Here is a 6,036-nt window from a genome sequence, read left to right as displayed (position 1 = left end):
TATCCTTGACTTTTTGAGTACCCAGGTGTCCAGGAGTAGAAATCCCTGTATGGAGCTGTGGGTATAATCTAGGGGTTAAGATTCATGCCTTGCATAAAGTTGACCTGGGTTTGCTCCCCAGCAACTAAATATCACCAGGCATGGCGTTGGGGTCCCCTAATCACTATAGGGTGGTGAGCCCAGCACTTCATGGTCCACAGAAAACTGTATCTTTGTGCTCTAGACTTGAACCACTGGTCTGGTTGATGGAGAATAGCCAGAATGGGGTCCTTGGAACACATGGGCACCTCTTTGGAGATCACCTCACCCAATATGAAGACCAATATTAGGAATATTAGGAATATTGGGAGATCACCTCACCCAATATTAGGAAAACCTCAGAGAGGAGCAAACTTAGTATAACCTACACATTATATCCATTTTCCTTAATTAAGGGCATGTTGTGCCACTAAATTATGGCCATATCTTTCAAGCTAAAAATGAAGCCCTGGTGGCCTGCATGCTTCCTAGTGGAGAATTTACATGTCTTTTCTGGGATAAAGATTCTCAGGCTTGCCTTGATCTTTTTGTGAAATATAGCTGAGATGTAGCACTGTGTAAATCTAATGTGTTGACTTAATAATTTATGTACTTATGTGGTTACCACCAATTTTTACAGCTATCTTAGTCACTTTACTTAATATATATACACATTTGTATATATAAAATGAGTGTCATATATAAACTTTAAAAGCATAATAGCTATACAGTATATAGATATGCATAACAATTAAATAAATGATTAAACTTGCATTTCATATAAAACATATACACACATAATTATATTTATATTAGATTCACTAGGTGACTGGGAGAAGACATATGTCTTTTGAACATTTTGGGGGGATAATTTTGGGGTCTCACCTGGTGGTGCTCAGGGCTAACTCCTGGCTCTGTGCTCAGGGATCACTTCTGCCTGGCTTGGAGGAACCATTTGGGATGCTGGAGACTGAACCTGGGTTGGCTGGGTGTGAGCTAAATGCCCTACCTGTTCTACTATTTCTCTGGCCCTGTCTTCTAAACATTTTTTTAAAAACACTAATAATTTTCCTAAGTAAAGCAGAAGAAAAGTTAGTGCAATTTCAGTATAGGCAAAAGCCTAAGGAGTTGTTTTTCTTTAGGGGTCAGCAGGATGTTTCAAAGGAAGGTCTCAGGGGCCAGCAGCACGACCTAGTAGTTCCCAGGGATCTGCATCCTGTAAGGATCCAGGTTCAGCCACATGCAGGCACATGCCCTAACCCCTCTACTATTTCTTCAGTGCCAGGAGTTTACTTTTACATTGGGGAAAGTCACGAGCTCATTTTACCTCCAGTCTAGAGTCTAGCCTTGAGAAAGATGATTCTTTAGGAGCTTAAGACTTCCTTCCTTTCCTGAAGGATGATCTTGGTCAGGGCTTTGTGGCATCCTCTCCCAACCTCAGACAGAACAGCATTTGATCTGAGACTGAGACTGTGGACCACAGCTGATGCTCAGGTCAGACAGAGCAAGGACTGCAGTGCTGGTAACACAGAACGCTTTTGGTCAGTGAGTTTGGCAAAAGATAAAAAGCATCATCAGATTTGTTCCTGGATCCTGTGTTTTGATGCCAAGCAATTTCTGACTCTTCACAATTAAGAGTATCAGGTTGGGTCTGGCACAGGGGAGGAAGCTATTCTTCATTTTGACAGGTCTTAAGATACCAATATTAACATGTCTGACAAGAGTGTGTTGGTCCCAAACCCATGGTGAGCTTAAATAAATGAGACTCAGAGAAAGAACATTTACTGATTGAACTGCATCATCCAAAAGCACATCTAGGGTATACAAGAAATTCAGTAAAATGATTTCATTAGGTTTCTATCATATCTCAGTGAACCAAGATCCTAAGCTACTTACCTTTATTAATTCTGATATCTGGCTTTATTGTTATATAATTCTATTATCTGGTTCACCAAGATATAATTTCCCACTTTCTTTGAAATCACAAACAAGTGGCTGACAACAACAGCACTTATGAAAACAGATCAGGGGCCAGAAAGATTGTACAGCAGGTAGGCCTTGCAGGTCAACCTAGGTTCATCCCTAAAACCATATATGGTTTCCCCAACACTGTCAGTAGTGATTCCCTCAGCAAAGATCCAGAAGGAAGCCCAGAGCACTGCTGAGTGTGTCCCTAGAAAACAAAATGTAGTAAAGAAAAAAAAGAAAAGAAAACAGATCAAAGAAATAAATGAAATCAAGCAATTTTATTTCCCAAAGCACACACACACTCTCTCTCTCTCTCTCTCTCTCTCTCTCTCTCTCTTCCCAGAGATTACAAAGTGAGAATTCCCATGAACTCCTCAGATATTGCATGATCATATTTATAATTAAATTTTCAAATGACTGTAAGGCAGGTATTACTTCTCAAAATTTTGCAGAAACAAATAAACAAACACCAGGAGAGCAGCAGCTTGCCTGAGCCATCAGTTCTTAAATGACAGCCCTGGGAATCACTTCCAGCTTCGTCTGGCTCCAATACTCAGTTCTTTCCATTATTCATTCTGCCTAAAATTCCACTTAAGAGCCTCCCTGCTTTGGTTTTCACCAGTTTTAATCTACGATTCATATGCCTTGTGGGAAGGTAACTAAGCTCTCAGCAGCATTTATTCTCCTCTTTAAAGTAGAGAAGGAATACTCAGAAGGGAGACGCGAAATAGGACACAGAAGAGGAGAAACCGCCAAGATGGAAAAAGATGGGAACTGAAGACAGAATGTTCCTCTAAGTGACAAGGATCACTTAAGTTTGTAGTAAGTGGTTTTCTAGATGGCTGGCCTTGTGTGGTGCACAGTACAGATCCTTTTCCTGGACTCACCAACATTCCTAAGAAAAATTTCTATTATTCACAAGGCTGGAGGTGAGTGACAGAGAAAGGGGATGCAGTAGAAGCCTATGTAAAGGGATTCCTGGCATCCAGAATGCAGCCATGTCACTGTCATGTCATCATATGAATTAGGGGGGGACTTGGGGAATGTTTGCAGGCTAGGAATTCCTTCTCTGAGGAACATATGATGAAGCTTTGAAAAATTCCCGGTTGTTGAATTTTCATCCTCTGTCTCTGTCTCTGTCTCTGTCTCTGTCTCTGTCTCTCTCTCTGTCTCTCTCTCTCTCTCTCTTCCTATAATATCCCCTTGAAATTTCCCCTTGTAATAAAAGGTCTCAAAGTGTAAAAGATATTTTATCTGGAGGTAAGCCAAATTGGGGAGAACTAAGGTATGTGATGGAGATGTTTTAGGATGATTTTTCTAGTGTCTTAAGCTAAGGCAGCATGAGAAGGCACAATATGGACAGTGGGTCATAAGTTAGATAGATCTAAGAGCAAATGTGCTGGAAAATACTAAATGCATACACTTGAATAACTCAAGAAATTGGCCTGTCATCCAGACACGTCGTAAAGCAATGCTGCTAGTTTATGAAGAGAACCACTCTGCAAAGCCAGCCTGTTCCAACCCAACCATCCATGAATAAAAGCTCACTCCAATTGGCTTAAGTTATTCACTTTGACCATATTTGTACATGAGACATTTAAAGAATGTCTTGGAAGACATCAGATGTTATCAATATGTCTGCCATTTTCCCATTCCCTTGAGGGTTCATGGGAAGGGAGAGATGAGCTTACAAAGATGAATGCAATGACCATAGTGATCCAAAACCCATCTTGGCATTCAAAGAGGTGTTCCTCTAAAAGAGGGGGAAAGAACATAATAAAAGGTGCAATCAATTTTTTAAAAATAAATCAGATCTTTGAAATAAAATCTTTGAAATTAAATTACCCCTTCCATGTTAGTACATAAATATTAAGTGGACAAAATAAGAACTCAGGCCTATATTGACCCTGAGAAAAACTGTAAAACCGAAGGATTTTGCCTTCAGTATCTTCCATTTACACTGTTAAGTAGCCTCAACCTTTATGCTAGTACTCTTATATACTCTCTAGACTTCCTTACCTATGAAATATCACAATCAAAAAGGAGTTAACAGACTCTTTCAGACTAGACTTATTACTGATAAGGCATTATTTCTTCCAGAGTCGATAGAGACAAGAAAATACATGATTTCCCAATTAAAAGTACATGATTTCCCAATTAAAAATACATGATTTCCCAATTAAAAGTTCCTTTGTAGATAGTGAAGGATTATGTGGGTCTTGTAAGAACGCTTCTTGAAACGTAGTGGCACAACCCAGTCCTCTTTCTATTCCTTATACTGATGCTTAGAAAATGGAAAATCGATGTGATGGCTGGAGCTCTGACAATAATTTTGGGCAAGATTACATTCATGAAATCTTTACATGACAATGTCAAAAACTAAATGTACTTGATTCCCTGAAAATGTTGGTGCTAAGTATAAACTATAGAGGTTCTTCACTGGGGTTTATTTTTAACATAAGATCTAAATTTCTATTTTTATTTTAGCCACAATTTTGGGAGTTTGTTTTGGAGGGCAAAAGTCAGGGCTACTCCTGGCTCTGTACTCAGCGGTCATCATGGAGGGCTTGGGTGATTAGATGTGGTGTTGGGGATCCAATCCAGGTCAGCTGCATTCAGGCAAGCACCTTACCTGTTGTTCTCTCACTTTAGCCACATTTTTTTCGGTAAAGCAAGAGAATTTTTATTGGAATTTAATTTAGAATGACGTGAGGGAAGAGAAAAAGAGAAGTACATGTTTGAGAAAGAACACAGTCTTCTCCAAATAGCAAAGAAACAGACAAGCAAGCAAGGGAGAACACAGGCTTGAAGAGCAAGACTCATTAGCTACTTTTTAAATGATCTGTTACTCAAGTGAAAACCTGACAATGATTAAAACATAGTTGTATTTTAATAATTGATTTAACATAAAATAAAATTTAATTACAATTTCAAAGTTAGGATTTTTTGACGAATTTATCTTTGAGCTGGTTTATGTTGGGGCAAAGGTTACTTACTAAATATATACTTTTCCTCCTGAAAAAAAAACTAGAAAGTAAATTACTGAACAACATTCAGTGGTTCAAAAAATTGTTTCATAACTTTTTTTTTCTAAAATTGTTTTTAGTTTTGTTTAGAAAAATTCTGTTTTTCCTATCTTTCTTCAGGAATATTAAAATTCACTTTTTAGGATCTCTTGGAAAGAGCCAAAATGTGCCTTTATGTTACCAAAGATGAACTACTATCTTTAAAAACCCTCTCTTTTACATTTGGCTTTGTGGGGACGGGCTCTGCATTATGCTCTGACAACAGTAGTACTCAGGCCAGATGGGTTGGAATGTAAAGAGAGAACAAATTCCTTTTCAAAGGACTTCCTCTGCACTTGTAGTTACCTATGAACATCACCTAGTCACACTTCTTTCTCTTGCTAAAGCTGTTCTTTCCTGTAGCAGCAGCTAAAACCAGTTGAAAGTTTTGCAACATTTGTACACGGGACTCATTCTTCCTCCTGACCTCCAGACATTACTGCCAGCCAATCTATTCCTCCTCCTGAAGATCTGTCAGCTCTTTATGGTGCTTAATCCAGAGTTCCACTTTGCAGCATCTCAAACCTCATTTCTTTGATCCTTCGGCCCTAGGATTATTTACTGCCACTTGCTTTACATACTGCTGAAGTCTTTATATCCTAAATTCTAGTTAACCACTAAATAACAACTGGCTAACGTTTTTAAAATGAGTTTTATATTTACTGAATTATAACAAAGACAGTACAGAGTTTCACATACCCAAGTTCCTTATTTCCTTTATTATTAACACCATACATTGATATGGCATATTTGTCGCAATAAACAAACAAATATTAGTAAGTTTGAAAAAAATTTGTCGGGAGAGGTAGGGTAGTTCAAGTGATGCTGGGGCTTGAACATGGGCCTCCTGCATGAGCAGCACTCAGCCCTTTGAGTTCTCTTTCCAGCCCCAACAATTCTTCATATCAAGTTCTTTGTTTCTAAATACCTGGTTTGGTTTCCTTCTCCTGGCAGAACCAACATCAGGATATAAATCATCGAAATC

The sequence above is a fragment of the Sorex fumeus genome, unplaced genomic scaffold, assembly GCF_029834395.1.
Source record: "Sorex fumeus unplaced genomic scaffold, SorFum_2.1 ptg000051l, whole genome shotgun sequence".
In the NCBI taxonomy this organism is placed as follows: Eukaryota; Metazoa; Chordata; class Mammalia; order Eulipotyphla; family Soricidae; genus Sorex; species Sorex fumeus.
This window is presented reverse-complemented; position numbering follows the sequence as displayed.